Below are 16,939 nucleotides of genomic sequence, written 5' to 3'. Positions count from 1 at the left end.
GGACACACACACAGAGGATAAACAGAACCAGCTAACATCCTGTAACATGACTTCTACACAAAAAGCAAGAGGCAATTCACATAGACTCTGAAACCACAAATTTTTCATGGAAGAAAATTCATTACCACTCAGGGTACTTTCCACCATGAAGGTGAAATTCATAATAGAGTCTGGTTGGTTACATTCTAAGTATTTTACAAAACAAATTCAAAACAGGTTAGCTTTAATTACAAAATAGTGAGTAATTCTTCTCTGCCTTCATCTAAGCAGATGCAAAATTAAACAGGTAAAGTGAATGGTAAGATGAACTATACATCCTGTGAGATGGAAAACAGGCCTCAGGAGGGTCTGCCTCTCAACTAACTCTAAATTCATCCGTGTTTTCATAATTTATAGTCAAAAGCAAGCTGTTTTGGAAAAAAAACTTTAAACAAAGTACTACCCTGCTGTACAGAAGCCTATCATGCTTGCAATATGTTGAACACATACCCAAGTGGATATGCAAAGGTAAACCCACTTCATACAAAGTCTTCTAACAAATCTCAAGTATCTGAGGATGACAAGCAGTCCACAATAAAATGACTGTGTAACTGGAAATTACAAGCAGCATCCTTTTCTGACCAGTTATACTCACCTAGTGCTTCATTGGTTTTTTCACATAACTACTGTACAAATACTTTATGCCAGGACTGGATTTCTCTATGTTGAATAATACCCCATAAGAACACCCGGTTCAACAACAAAACCAGACAGATCTGACAGCCATGTTCCCAGTTACATGATGGAGTATGCAATTAAGAACTGGGCAGCATACTGACTGCATTCCAATTGTAACTAAGGCGTCAAATTTAAGACTTCCTGAAAAGATTAAAGACATTTTCATTAAAATATATTCTTCCTATCGTTCACTAGCATTGCTGCACAGTCAACAACACACATGCCAGCTGTTTTAATTTCTATTTATACAGTAAATCACAGGCATTGGAGTGCATGAGAATTAAATTAAGAAAAGGGCTCAAACCAATACCATTTATTACCTACAAACCATTTTCTTCCAGGTATAATCATATAATCCCCATTGAGCTCACAGTTACACATTCACAAGACTTCAGTCAGTCGGTTACTGGGAACACTGCTGAGTATCTGTGCTGCAAGTACAATAATACAGCTAAACAAAATAGAATTACTTACAGTCTGAGAATCTCACAAAGCAGCCAATTAAATGCACGAGTAAGTAAGACTAGGATTATGACAGAAAAGTTACCTATAACAGAATAATAAGATAATGAAATTGCTCTTAACTGAAGTATCAAAATTCAGGCTACTTCTTGAACCAATAGAGCACAGAACTTCCAACTACTTTCTCTGATATTGTCAGTAAAAAAAAAAAAAAGAAACACAAAACTAACCCAACATTCACCAGTGTCAATGTATCAGCACATTACAACTCCTCACACCCTAAAAAAACCCTGCCATCACAACCTTTCATCTTTCTTGGCACTGTGAGAAAACAGCATAAAGGTCATGGAAAACAAACTTCACTCACATTCTTACAGGTGTCTCCTCCACATTAAAGCTGAAGAGCAGCACAGAAAACCTTTTGGTGCCTTTGCAGAACAGAACACTTCAGTTCCCACACCTCTGAAGTCAACATTTTTCAGTAGTATACAGTCACTTCTATTTAAAAACAAAATAATACCTTGGGTTTAGTGTTTATATACTAAAATTGAAAATCAGAAGAAACTCAGGATAACTGAACTATATAAGAAAGACAGAACTGAGTAAGATTCTGGGGTTTTCTTTTTTTTTTTTTTTTTTTTTTAATATGCTGCTACTGCAAAGAATTCAAAAGAAAAGATTCCTGAAGGCTCAGCTAAGTAGTTCTACATTCAAACAAGCTTAAAAAGATTTGCCAATTATATGGTCAAAAGTAAGAAGCTACAGTCAAAAATCTGTCTTTTTTATATCACAACCTATTTTCCAAATGTATTAAGAAAAAATAATGTTCAATGTGAACTCGCAGTCATTCAACCAAGATTCAGCAAATTCTTAACCCACACACTTAATTTGTGATGTATTTTGGCTGCTAAGTCTGACTCTAAAAGAGTGATGTGCTACCTTATTATTATTTTTTTAAAGATTTCTCTTGGGATTGCACAGCAAAGCAATGAGTATGTAGCCTATCTTACACAGGAAGGAGAGATTTTTATCCTCAAAAACAGGAGGTTCGCCCACATGATCACCTGGGACAAACTTGGCCAGTGCAAGCAGGCTAGAAGGTTATAGGAGCCTGGGAATGTTTAACATCAAGAAAGTAATTACAGCCCAGCAAGATCAGAAGGAATTACACAGGAAATGTGAACAGTAACCCTTTCCTGCCAAAAAAAATCATGAAAAAGTGAGCTCTCAGCTGCCAGACTATAAGGCTGCACAAACCAATTGCAAAATGCAGGAATGGAAAATACACTATATATTACTAGGCTATAAATTCCCAACGATGTGGTAAAGCTACACCTCCATGAAAAGAACAAAACCCCTGGTCTTTCTTCTTGCCATGTATATGCAGTATAATTAAAGCCCAGAAGAAACATGAAAAAGTTGCAAACATCACACAAGAACGGTCAGTTGTCTCTTCTGGAATTTTCTTTTAAGTTTACGCTGACCAAACAGTGCCCCCTTTAGAAGATGGTCAAATCTCTTGTTCTTATTTAGTCAAGAAAATCTCTGTCCAAAATATATAGGGCATTATTCAAGCAAGAATGCTAACTCTCTCAGTTACCTGTTCCATAAAAATTAATCTCCCAAATTCTGAAATAAACCCCGTAACTCAGCAGAATGGGCTCAAAGTATTCCATGTATTTGCTGGTGAAACAATCTCTATTCTTTAGGGACATGGGGGAATTTGAGTGACCTGACTGTAGTTCAGTCGAGTTAGAAAGCCTTCAAGTGTGATATTGGAAAGTGAACAGTGATCACATGCCTGTCCTTCACACAGAACTGGGATCCATTTTAGTGAGACGAGATTTTTTCTTAAGCTACTCAATAAGGAAAATAGCATTCTTTCAAATCTACCAAGACATAATGCTGTACATAACCCCAGTCAGATAAGAGATGAGCAATAAAGCAATCAAGCACTACTGTTTTTATTAATTTATTGATTAAAATTACCATAAACCTATCCTCAATAAACAAAAAAATGCTCCCCTAAAATGACTCCTAGTGTGTATCTGGTCTATTGAAAAATGGGATTAAAAGATACTTTTACAATTTAAAAAAAATCAGTGAATTCCCTTATTTAAGCAACACACCTCTTTAGCTATTCTTAAAATTACAAATCAGAACAGTATCATGACAGATTGCAGTACCAAAACCAGTGTATCACTTTAGCTTCTTTTCTTCCAACCTTGTGACTCAGGTGTTCCCCTCTACCTTCCTTTACTACCAAAGCCTTTCTTTTCTCATCTCATCTGTTGGATTATGTTTTGTTTCCTTTTCCTTGCCTTCACATCTAAGGTGGGTGGGATTTTGCCGTCACTAAAGCCACATGCACAATCAATTCCTGCACGGCTGAAGTCTACTCAGCTACCTGCTCAGTGGAATCTCTAAATAAATAAAATCAAGGGGCAAAAAAAGAAGAAAATACAAAGGCAGCACATGAGAATTTCAACTACAGGTATGCAAATAGGGCAGAGACAGCGCAGTAAAGAAGCAACAAGGACAAGAAGTAATTGCTGACATTACAGCCTGCACAAGTAACCATAACTCCCATTCTTCAGGAGATAAAACTGAAGCATGAAACTATTATATTTTCTATTATTTTACTGAGATGGAAGCTGAAAAGAGACAAGCACTGTGACCTCACTCTGGAGACAAAGGGAAAGTTCCATCTTCTCCTGCACTAAACTTAATCCCACTTCTAAGGGTTGGTGATTTGCAAAAATAAACTGAACTAGCTTTCCCAGTCAATACACGTTCTTCAAAGATTAAAGTCACTGCTCCTAAATTTGTCTGTCTCCACAGCAGATTAAAGATTTAGCAGTACAGTATTCAAACAAGATGTTAGCCAAAAAAGCTGCAGTAGTGGATGAGCCACTAGTTTTTCAATAGCTATAAATGCAACATGAATCTATCCACAGCAGATAACACTGTGTTCTGTTTGTTCATCAGTCAGAGAAAACCATTTCAATATTGTTGCAAGATATTCTGTTTTCAAAGGACTTGTACATGTGAAGCAAAAATACCCCCAGTGATAGAATGTGGTTTTTTTCAGTTCAATGTGTTTAAAACCACAGCCTATTTTCAGCCAGGTGAGCTGACTGCAGTCTGTCAGAAGGCAGGAGCTGCCTACAAGGGCTATTACTGTGCAAAGGCGTTGGTGGCAGCAGCCACGGGAAGGGTTCCCTGCACCTCCCAAGTGTAGGCAGCACATCAGAATCTGAGCATTCCTCTCATGAGGAATTTGCAACTGACTCATCTGCTGCACCCTGAAGCAGCACTGTGGCTCACAACACTGGGCACTGCACAGGATTCCTTTGCAAATCAACATTTTCCACCTAGCCACATCTGCTCTTTGTGAAACTTCTGCAAAATTTGTATCTGAAAACTTGTAGGAGTTGAACCCAGTGATCCTTGTAAGCCCTTCCAACTCAGGATATTCCACAGTTCTAGTGTACTGCTACAAGTAATGCTCTTTAATTGGGAGGTTACTGGCATTCACCTTATTACTAGAAAGAAATGTAATCAACTTTAAAATCCTTAAAGTAAAAAATGTCATATTTTGGGCCTGTGAAACCACTTTGTAATGAAAAAGTGAATTCCAAAGATACTAGCTTTGAAAATTACTATGCTTCTAAATACAGTTATTTGTAATATGACTAGAAATAGAGTAGAAATTTAAAACTTCCTCTTCTGGAGACATCTATCAGCCAACCTAACATGAATTAATATTCCCACCCAGTGCCTTCCACACTGCAAATACACACATTAAACATTTTATCCTTCCCAATCCAGAGCAGCTTTCTAAAGATAATTACCAAAAACTGAATTATCAGTTAACTACACCAGTGACCCACAAGTCTTGGAGAGAGAGAGGCCAGTAAAGAAAACCTGAAACCATTCTCTGTAAATATCCTCCATCAGGCAAGCATGGCTCTATTCTCTCTCAACCATTATTAATACCTATGAACTCTTTAGGTTTATCTATTAATTTTGCAATTATTAATAAATATTTTGGAAATGGTCTTTCTAGTGTTTCATGTTTGCAATAATATGAAGAGAATTCAAATAAATAGTTTTCATTATTGAACACTTTAAAACTTAATTCCACTTTGACAAAAAAAAGGCTCACATGCCCAAGTTAATTACATCTCTCATCACTGAAATCCCTCAGGGTTAAATAAGGCTCAGGATACTTAGCCTGTCCTATTCTCCTGATAGAATACTTGCAATAGTCTATAGGTACAGACCACTTCACAAATTATTTTTTTACATTTTGTTTTCTAGGACAAAGATGCTTTACGAATTTGTAGATATTACCATCAATACATTATTCCTTTTCCTTGACTTGCATTTTTGATGATGGGTCAAATTAAAACACATTATTCCACAACTATGGGAATAACAGTTGCAGAATAATGGGTTTTAACTAACTATATAACTAAGATTTTATATTGTTTATTTTTTTGCTTTTCCAAAATGAACAGCTTCCTAGAACAGGAAGAGACTTAACCAGAGCAAACCAGTTGTATATTCAGGAGTTTCCATCAATTTTGTTAGCGTTATTATTAATCTAAGGAATTTTTATGCTTCTCAAAAGCTGATCAGCTAAATCTTTCAAAGGTATCTACATTTCTGTAAGTGTAGAATAATTTTAAAATTGAAAAAGAAAAGAAAGTTTGGTCCACTTTTATCTTGAACATGAACAAAGCTTTCTTTCAAAATCAAACAGAAATTTCACTTTCCAATAAACAGCAATATTTTATACCAAATATTTGAAGATTTTTAGATGCAAAAAACACCTTCAAAAAGGTTTCAAAACTTTTGCAGTGAATTAGATCAATTATACTTTAATAACACCCTAGACCAGCTCTCCTCACAATACCCAGCTATCTTCAAACCATGCTAGTACATTTCTGTAGGTTTGACGCTTGCATGAAATCATTAAAAGAGAAATAAAACAGGTAAAACCTTCATCTAGCCTAAACACTCTACAGTTTCATGCTTCTTTTGAAGCAAAACCTTATCATGTAAAAGAAACCTTACAAATACTTAATTACTTAAATCCAGTAGAACACAGTCTTTAAATACAGAATCCAAAACATAATCATTTTTCTAACTTTTTTAATGTGGTCATGAAGTCTTTCTGACACAAAGAAATTTGACAACAAGGTGAAAAATAGCTGTAGGAAATTAACTTCAGGGCAAACATAAATGATGCTAATCAAAACACCAAAACTGTTAGTTTCACCAGCTCACCTTAGGCAGTGCATGCTCTAAACTGGTCAGAGGTGAAACATCCTGCACTGGACTAGACTGAGTGTGTGAAAAACCCTCCCAGCAGCTGTTGATCAAACCTGCTTCCTTATCTTTAAGGAAATCCAGAAGGCTTCACTCAATCCTCTTGGAGCAGCTCCGACCACAATTATCCCCAGGCCTGTCACTTTCAAGTCACTGAAATCAGCTGTCTAACCAAGAAACTCAACATGTTACAGCCAACAGGCAAGTTAGACCTGTGTTCTTTTAGTAGTGCACTGACATTTTTCTTCAACAAAAGACATGGGAAGGTTTGTTCTCAAACCTGAACAGCAGCACACTCTGCCCAGCACTTTGTAGAGAACAAAGCATGCACATTATATACCTTACACATATGATGCTTCTGTCAAGCGACCCCACTATACCAATTGCTTTTTAAAATTAAGTCAGACTTCATATCCTTATTAAATGCACAATAGCGTATATTCCTTTTATTTCAAATTCCATCTCCCCAGCAAATTTTAAGAGCTAGACAAGATTTCAGCTTCAGCAACAGAATAGAAGTCCCAAAGCAGGAGTCAATGTGGTTTACTAAAACACTAATACAAGATCAGTGAGTACCATCTCAAGGAAAAGTACATTTATTACTGTCCTCCCCTCTAGATCACTGTGTAAATAAAACTTTTTCCTCACAGAAAAAAAAAAAAATTCCTCCAGAAATTATCAAGTACATCATTCTACACATACAACAACAGAGAATTGGCACAATTTTCAAATACAGCAACATGCAATCAAAATTCTGTAAATATCACATAAATTACATCATGTTTATGTTTCTATAAACTATACTGTGGCAATATATACTCTTGCAGTGCAAGTAGGTGGTGAATGAAAAATAAAGATGTGAGAAAGAAAGACAAACAAGCAATCAGGCTGCTACCTAACAAACCACATCAAGTATTTTCAGAAATGGCCCTTAATGAGGTAAGATTTAAAGAAAGAAGAAGCCACCACTGACTTTCAGAGCATTATGATAATCTACAAAAGTGAAAAGGATCCCACATACATCTGGGACCCACCTGATTATGTAAAGAATGGCAACATGCAGCAGTGGCTTTTAAATGTGTATTTTTCGAGTAGTGAAAATCCAGAATAGCAAAGTTTGCTTTTCAGATGTTCCAACCCTAAATAACATTTAAAAGTTGACTGTTACTTTAGACTTATCATCCCTGGCAGAGTACCTCTCAGTTACTGAAGTTTTTCTGCCTTGACAGGGGAATTCCATTTCTAGGATTCACGCAGAGAAAATGTTTCAGTATAAATCGTGGCTATTCTAAGCCAGGAAAATGTCCCACGGATTGCTAAGTTACCATCCTTCAGGCAAGTTCCCTGTAATTAAGGTATCAATTATAATTTCACAGGCATGTTTTATTTTATAAATAAACTCTGTTTCCATAATTTGAGCTGTGGGAAAGAATGTCTGCGTCAGTGCATCAACCCTTGCAGCACGGTAAGTTTTGAACTGCATGCCAGCTCTAAATGTTATAATACGGATTCTAGCATGGAAAAAATAGGAGGAAGACTTCCCTCTCACCCCCAAATTCCCACAAGCCTTCTGAATTTTTTTATTCCTGTCATGGCACCTCCATGACATCTGCTCTTTGCTGCTCTAGAGCCAAATACAACAAATTTAACTCAATCTGCTGCTAAACACACCAAAAGTAAAAACTGCAGCCTGCACTAAACAGAGAGAAAAGGGCATTTAAGTGGGAATGAGAAAAAGCCGATTCTGCAGTCTTTTTCTGTTGAACACTGCTCCTGATGCTTTTATCACAGAGTTTTATATTTGAGTTTGATAGAGACTGAAAGCAAACAGTTTCTAAGACTTGAACCATGCCAAGAGAAAAGACTGGCAAAGCGACAAGCATGCTCATTTAATTAAGATACCCCCACTGCTATTTTTATGACTTTTTACATACTTGCTGGGAGTTGGCAGGCTGACACAGAAGGCCAGCGTTAGCTCATTTCATCCTCCCAAAATATTCCATCACTCTAGGTACAGAACAAACTTGTGTACTGACTCGAATTAAATTACTGCAGGAACACCAACTTCATGCACGAGCCCAGGCAATAGAAAAATCAAAGCTGAACAGAGCAGCGTCTCACAAGCAGCAAGTCACACAAACAACTGGCCTACGTAAATTCTTGCCAACTTCATGAGGACCCTGATGTTAATCCCCAAAATCTCTTCTCCAATATCCACATCTACAAGAGAAACAAAGTAAATCGGTGCATCCTACCAAGAGAACTAGACATATTGCCTAGTGGGTATCTCCCCTAGATATAACCCAATACAGAGAAAGAGAGCAAACAAATTACAGATGCTGTAATTCTTTCTCCCATAAACAAACTAGGGATAGACTTAATTCCTTCACTCACACCATCAACACATGGTTTTTAGATGAGCTTTATTAAAACTCATGATGGAAAAAATAATTTTGCAAGTGACAAAAAGATGAGGGATTATATTATTTTAGAAGAAAAGGTAACCTGAGCCTGTGTAAATATTCTTGCACTCAAACTCATTCAATTTCATTAGAATTTTTCTAAATTAAAATTATCCCTAGACTGCAGAGCTCACTCTCACCGGTTTATTAAGAAATAGATCCTTTCTCAAGTTTCCTTTCTCACTTTGTAACCCGAATTTTACAGAATGTCCCCTTATTCTTAGAGCATGAACCAAAAAATCAACAGCTTTTGAGTTACTTCTCAAACAATTCATCTTTCTGTGTACTTGTGTTATACTTCTTCATATTCACTGCCTTTCAAAGGCTGAACAATCTCTTCTTTTTTTTCCAATTTATCTTTATAAAAGCAAATTTCCATCCCCACAGATTCCTTTTTTAGACTCTTCACTGATTCCCTTCTTCTCTACATCCTTTTTAGAGGCATCCAGCACCACATCCACTGTGATGACATGCTGTATGACAGTAAGATACTGATTTTTACCACAGCATTTTATACTCCATCACACTTTGTTTAGTTTGATTGCAAGTATGAATACAGGTATCAGAAGTAAAGAGAAAAACCAAGATTTTTAACACACAGTCCCCTGCTTTGAGTATGTGGCATTAGTAATATGCCAAGATATCATTTGGGGCCAGGCAGTGCTTGCTTTTTTGTCCTTCAGCATAATTTATTCTTTGTAACTCACCAATTACAGACTGCAAATCTTTGTCATTTGCCTGTCAGGGTACCCTCCCAGAAAGAAAATCACTGGTTTACAGGAGAACACAAACATACACTAAGCAAAGGTAACTGCCCAGGACTGTTTGCTTCTAGGTCTTCAATGAGGAACCAAGCGTGCTTTGGCACAAAAACAAGTCAATTTTTCAAAGGGTAGGTCTGCTGTATTTTTTTACTAAGACTGTAATAGAAAAGATAAATCATACTACGGAGGACAAGAATATTCTGCATCCTACTTATTCTACCAGAACTATGGAAAATATATAACATCTCTGAATTAACTTGCTAAACTCCATAAAATCTAATAGATACTATACTGGCCCTTACAAGGTACAATCCAGCCAAAACTACAAAAAGTTTCCAAAAACACAGTGCATTACATTTATAATCTGAAGATTTGAAATGACAACAGCCTATCACTATTTTTCTCTGGAAGCTAAAAAAAACCAAGAGAATCTATAAGACTTTTTTTTCTCAATGATGAACAATATTTTAAAGTTTGCTTAATATTGCTGTTTAGGGAAAATCATAATAGAGCGATTGACCTGACTCTCTGTTCTTAAACACTCTGCTAAAAGAACAAACTATTTGTGAAAATAACAAAAACCAGCTGAAGGCATTTGGGTGGTCTCCATTTGAGTCCTGTAATATAGAACAGTTCCTTTCTTCTAAATCCAATACTGATTTGTTTTCCTGCTTTGGTAAAGCCTCAAAACCTGTTGATGACAAAAGCAATGCAACCCACTGAACATCCATATTAATTTACTGGCAGGCTGCTAACTTCCAAGTGCTTGATTCATCACACACAGAGTACTACACTTACATACACAACAGGACTATGCAGGTTTCTATAGACTGATCCTTTTCAATTCCCTAACAGTATTTAGAGGGGTTGTATAGTTTTATCTTTAAGACACTGCACATGATTAGCAGAGACCAACATTGGGTAGTTCAGCTTTACTGCCCTGCTTCCTAAAAACATGGATCTATCTTATTTCTCCACCAGCAGTTCTGTTTTGATTGAGCTAAGGAAGAGCAAAAACTGTCAAAACTTCATGTCTTGGTGTACGTAGCACTCTTTGAAAGGACAGCCTGATATAAACCTGAGATCACACACCCTCACAATCAGCAGACTGCAGTCTCCCTTAGGAGGCCAACCAGTCATGGCCAAAAAAATCCACCAGAATTAAGTTCTATGTCATTCAGCAGAAGACTGAAGTGTGCTCAAAACTATAAAAATCAGTAAAATTTTTTGTAAAATCCCTATTTTCTACAGTTCATCCCAAATAACCACACATATAAACATACATATAAGAGAAGTGGCAAAGAAGCACAGGTGTAACAGCAATGACATCAGTCTAAGCTGTAATTTGTCACCATACACCATTTTCACAGTGCTAACCCAAGAGAAAGATCCTTTGAAGAAGAGACAAAGTCCCTTGCAATCGTCCTTCACAGCTGAATAGCGCACCTTTGAGGGGATTTTTGATTTGGTTTCTGCTTTGAGGTCATGTAAAACCATTAAATAATTCCTACATACATTTCAGCATTCAGCTACTGGCAACAAAGGGCTTCATGAAAAAGACTGAGTATGGGAACACAGCTCTGACTGCTCTGCCACTCACACTTGAACAGCAAAAATATTCCCTGGAACTATAACTTACAACCAAGCTAATATCCCAAACCAATTTCAGTGATAGATCCTAGTAAGTCTCCCAGAAGTTGTTTCTTTCCCCATAACTCCTTTACCCATCCAACAAATTTTCCAAGCTGCTTTTCCATCTCTTTAGCACCTGCAAATCCCCAAGTGAGCCACAAGAATTCTCCTGTCTCCCCAGTGACTTGCTGTGACTGAGGCTCTTCAGCAGGGCTGAAACAGCCCAGCTCTGAAGCTCACCACATGACCTCTTCTTGGCATTAACCATGACACTTTTTCTAAACTAACAATCCTGGATTTAGACTTTCTAAAAAACAATAAACTGCTAAGCCACAGAATGAAACATGATGCATACACAGAAATGAACGTCCTACAGCAGCCTCTAAAAGTAAAAGTCACACTTCAAAAAAAAAGCATGTTTATGATTCAATACTCCATAATTTTACTCTTTATATGATTCCATGAAAAAAAAATCTCATTATTCTGCAAAAATAAAAGTTTAACCACAAATGAACTGACCACAATGTATTACAATTCTGAAAGATGGACTGAGTTGATTACATTCTTTCCTTTCCATCTGTGCAACAATTCAAGGTGAACTAACAGCTAAGTACTAAACTTCTTCTGGCATGAGGACACCAGCCAGCTCCCTTCAAACAAGGCTTTCAGTATTGCATAGCCTTCAAAAAGATGCAAGAAAAGAACCAAAGAGAAAAAGGACAGTGCACAGTTTAGGTGAGGAAAACATTCCTTCCTAAAATGGTAAAAGACTGAAGTGACAAAGCAAAGACAGTCTTTCCTTAATTGATGCCCTTTCACATCCTTGTTCAATACACAGTACAGTTCTGCCACAGTGAGGTTTATGGTGGTTTGATTATGTTCTTGATATTGACTGGAAGAGTTATCAGACTACAATGTATTGCTACACAAACCACGCTAACTTTCCTACAACATTCAATTACACTATAAATACCCATGAAATCAGGCCTTTAAAACAGTAATGCTTGAATACCACTGACACTAGGTTTAACCAGACAATTAGGGACAAACTAATACCAGAAAATACAGTACTATAATACAATAAGTCAAAGACACAATTAGCAAATATCACACTTCATGATATTTTAATAGAATGGTTTTGACCCAGTTGTTCTGTGGTTTCATGAGGTCACAAGACCAACAGTCACAGAGCAAATACAATACAAAAGAACAGCATTCTCAAAATGCCATTTTAAGCTGGCAGCAAGAATCTCTTTATTATATCAGCACAAGAAAAAAAAAGAAATTTAAAAAACAACCCACAACTTTTTATTTTTAAAATTTAAAAAAATTTAAAAAAATAAAGATCTCTGTCATGTAATTTAATGGTGGTTACATTGTGAAGAAGTCTGTAATTCATTTAATTTTGACAAAAACATGCAAATATACTCCATGAGAAAGAGCTCAATTATTACTCAATCAGCACTGTTTCTCTTATTTGCCAATGTCAGTCTTGTAAAAATATGTGGTCATGTTTTAAATTTGTTTTAAAAAAAATCTTTTTAAGTAAAACGTGTTCTGGATCTCTGTAAGTGAATTAAAACACCAACATGGAGTATTAAGACTTAGCAAATAAGGCCCATGTCTTGTCTTGACTGCAAGTAAGGATGAGCATCAAAACATACTTTCCTGCTGCTGAACCACTAATATCTTTTATGGAAATTATAAAAACAATCAGTTTCACTGGAGTACAAGCCCAATGGAATATACCCTCAATGACCTTAAAGAATTTCAAATGGGCAGAGAAACAGCAACTCAAACACAGAGGCAAAAGCTGTCTTTGTGTTCAATGGACACAAAATCAAAATCTAAAACACTCTGTAAAGATATTACTGTAATCTTTCAACATACCCACCTTATTTGTCCTGCTGCTGCTATGACCAATGAAACATTTCATCCATCTTAATTCCTATTTCAAGGAAATAAAAAACAAACAAAACCAGAAAGTTCCAATATCTCAGGAAATATATTAGCAAAGGACAGAAAATCGTATTTAATAGAGAAGATAAACATTTTAAGAAACAGTGAATAAAATTCTAATAAAACATGTTTACCCACAATACAACAGCATCTCCTCTTGGGTATACCATACATTAACAGGACTTTAGACTAGAGTTACAATAATAAATATCTGAATAAATATTGCTAAAATAACTGATGAGAGTTCATACATTTCTGATTTTTCCATGCACTTTTAAAGTTCTGAATTTTCTTTATTTGCAACTGCAGCAATATTTCCAGTCAGCTTCCAATTCAAGTTCTACATTCAACACTTGGCTATTTCACTTTGACCTGATACCATCTACCTCCTTAGGTGCAAATAAATACATAAAACCATCACCAGTTTCATACAGATATTTAAAACATTAAACCACTTCTATAAATGTTTTACCTGTGCACATAAAAATGCTTGAAACAGTCCAAGTCACTGATGAAGAACACTCCTCCCACCTAGCACAACATAATCCTTGAACCTGTACATCAAAAACATATGTGTGACAATCACTACACATTTCTAAGGCTTCAGTGAGAAAGTCAGAAATATCTCATATATGCTCTCCCCATCATTGCTAGTTCTGATATTCTCACTCACAAATAAGATGCAGGAAACATAAGAAACCAGTATTTTCTTCATTAAATGCTTTGAAAAACACTTCAATTACAACTTCAGCTATCCCAATCTATTTCTTTAACAGCCTGCTCAAAAGCTAAAAGCATTTGCATAGTGCTGGTTTTCTTCTGATCTTCCAGTTATCATTACCCAAAAATATCTTTAGAATTAAATGCTAAGAACAATAGATCATTATGAAAAATATTTTAAATATATGACTTGTCATACACTTTATTTCTCCCTTTTCCTTTCTGTCCTTTGACAAACTCTAAGATGGAAAATATCCAATTCTTCTAGCTACTGAAGCAGAAAAAAATGCACTCATACCTGATGTATTTCGCTTTAAAAAAAAGTAACTTTGAAAAAGATTAGGTTAAACTATTACTAAAAATAACTAGCTACAACCAAGTTATTGAAAAAACAAACAAAAACAAGAACCACAGCTCAGTATTTTGATTGCTGAATAGTTCTGTGAGGAAAGAAACTGCAATAAACTACTGTGATCCAAGAAAGCTGTGCGTTTACCCTATGTTATCCTCCTCTTTCCTTTTTATTAAGGAATAATAACATGAAAGACCACTTTTAATGGCATATTACAGGTTCAAATAAATTAGTACGAGAAAACTCAAGACTATAATTAGCTGAACTATACAGCATTTAAGAGCTAGGCTGTTGACTGAGACCTTAATACACATTAAAAAGCTTCAACAACAGTTATGTTGGAGAAGAAAGGAAGCGAGCACAAGACATACCACATCAATTTTAGTTTAGGTGTAGAAGTATGTAAACCTTTTAATAGAGCATGACTTTTGGGCAAAATAAATTGAAACAAGTCTCTCTTTCATATTGTTTCAAATCTGCACGCTGTAGACATTCACACAGTCTTCTGAAAACTCTTTTTATGCGGCTTTAAAATGCTTCCCTCCTTGTATTATCTATGCCAGACACATCTGATTACTTGGAACCTGGGATTTGTTCCTGATGTCATTATTAAAAGTTCCAAAGGATTCATAAGCCGACAGGCCTCAGCAAGTTGCACACAAACACTACACCCATTTACTGCATCCATTTCTGCAACCACAGGACAAAACGCCTTTGGCCGTCAGTCCCTTCCAAACCGTAAGGAGCCCGAGAGGGCTGCGCATCGTATTTGTACTTTTATGGAAGCAGCAGCACGGTTATGAAACATCGCTCAGGCCTGGAGTCAAGAGCTGGGCGCACAGCTCTGACTCACGCTGGCAGGGACAGCAGGGGAGCCAAACGCTGCCCCAGGACCTGGAGGCACTCACTGCCACCCCTCACCGAGCTCACGCTCTATGGCCACCACTGCAAAAGCGCGAGCCGTACAAGCAACCATCGTGACTCGTAGGAAGCGGTCACACGCGGCCTTTCTGCAGGTCTTTATTACAACATCAGAACCGGCAACAGCAGTCACGCCCTCTCGCAGTTTCCGCACCCGCGGGGCTGATACCCCGGGCCGGGCTGTGGCACCCCCCGGCCGGACCGTGGCACCCCTGGGCTGGCTGCGCTGGCTCCGGGCTCGCACGGCGCCCCCGGCCGAGCGCCGCAGGCCCCGCACCGCCGCTCCCGGGCTCCGGCAGCGGGAGCCGGGCGGGCCCCGCACACACCTCGGCGGCCCGGGGGACGCTGCCGAGCCCGCCGCGCCCCTCGGCCGAGCAGCGGGACCAGCCGTGCCGTACCAGGGCGAGCCACGGGCCCCGCAGGCGCGGAGCTCCGGAGAGAAACCCCTCGGGCTCACCGAGTGAGGGCCGGAGGAGGCGCCCGCCCCGCCGGGAGCCGCCACCCCTCCGCCTCTTGCTTCCCGGCCCCGCGCCGCCAGCCGGCTCCGCAGGCGGGCAGGGAGCGGGACAGCCGCGCCCCGACGCCGCCCGCCCCCAGCCCGGGCCGCGGCCCCACCGCCGCGGGGGGAAGGAACTTACGAACACCCGCCGTGCCCGGGTCCCGCCTCCGCGGCGCGGGGCGGCGGCGTCACCCCGCGGGAAGGCGCAGGGGCGGGGCCGCCGGCGGGCGGGCGCTGTCGGACCGAATGGGGCGGCGGGGCCGGGGCTGGTTCTGTGCTCGGGCCTCGGCGGCGCTGCCCCGGGGATGCGGGGATGCGGGGCTGCGGCCTCGGGCAGCGCTGTGCTGAGTGAGGCCTTCCCTCCCCGTCCCAGGCAGCCGCTGGCGGGGGAGAGCTGCGCTCCCAGCCGCTCCCCGAAAGTGATGGTTGTCAGGCAGTGGGATAGGGGGTTTTGGGGGGCAAGGCAGAAAAAGGAATCTTTAAAAAGTACAGGAATTGTGCTGGAAAATAAGCGTAAGAGACTTGAAAGCACTGGGTCAGAGGGGGCGCAGATGTCTGAACATCAGCTGCCTTGAAGGGCAGTGGCATCCAGGCCTGTATCAGCAATAGTGTGGCCAGCAAGATGAGGACAATGATTGTGCTTCTGTACTTGGCAGCAGTGAGGCCATGTCTCAAGTACTGGGCTTGGGTTTGAGGCCCTCATTTTAAAGCAAACATTGAGGTGCTGGAGCATGTCCAGGGAAAGGCAGCGAAGCTGGTGAAGCATCTGAAGGACAAGTCTGATGAGGAGCAGCTAAAGGGAGCTGCGGGTGTGTAGTCTGGAGTAAAGGAGGAACAGGGAGGACCTTATTGCTCTTCAGAGCTACCTAAAAGGAGGTTGGAGTGAGGTGGGGGCCAGTCTCACAAGTAACAAGTGATGGGACAAAAGGAAATGGCCTCAAAGTTGTGACAGGGAAGGTTTAGTTTGGATATGAAGCAAATTATACTGAGGATCCCCACAGCCTCACACAGCATGTGCGGGTCAATCAGGCCCAGCTAGCAAGGGTTTATTAAAGGCAGGTCCTGATTAACTGACCTGTTCCTCTGTGACAGGGTGACCCACTTTGTGGATGAG

General features: G+C 39.2%; 1 protein-coding gene across 7 annotated transcripts in view; it reads right to left on the bottom strand.

Annotated features, from left to right (window-relative positions):
* The window catches only part of ZNF438 (zinc finger protein 438), a 51,397-nt gene extending 35,315 nt beyond the window's left edge, over positions 1–16,082 (bottom strand). For 4 of the 7 annotated variants that reach the window (XM_077173485.1, XM_077173505.1, XM_077173501.1 and 1 more), the window contains exons 1-3: positions 15,965–16,082; positions 13,806–13,887; positions 13,269–13,322 (exon numbers count right to left, since the gene is read on the bottom strand). The gene's annotated coding sequence lies outside the window, so the exon portion shown is untranslated. The other 3 variants (XM_077173490.1, XM_077173510.1, XM_077173496.1) reach the window with 2 other exon arrangements.
* Positions 16,083–16,939: the final 857 nt, after the last annotated feature.

The sequence above is a fragment of the Agelaius phoeniceus genome, chromosome 1 (genome assembly GCF_051311805.1).
Source record: "Agelaius phoeniceus isolate bAgePho1 chromosome 1, bAgePho1.hap1, whole genome shotgun sequence".
Classification (NCBI taxonomy): Eukaryota; Metazoa; Chordata; class Aves; order Passeriformes; family Icteridae; genus Agelaius; species Agelaius phoeniceus.
Note: the sequence above shows the minus strand (reverse complement) of the source record. Positions and strands in the feature narration are given on the sequence as shown.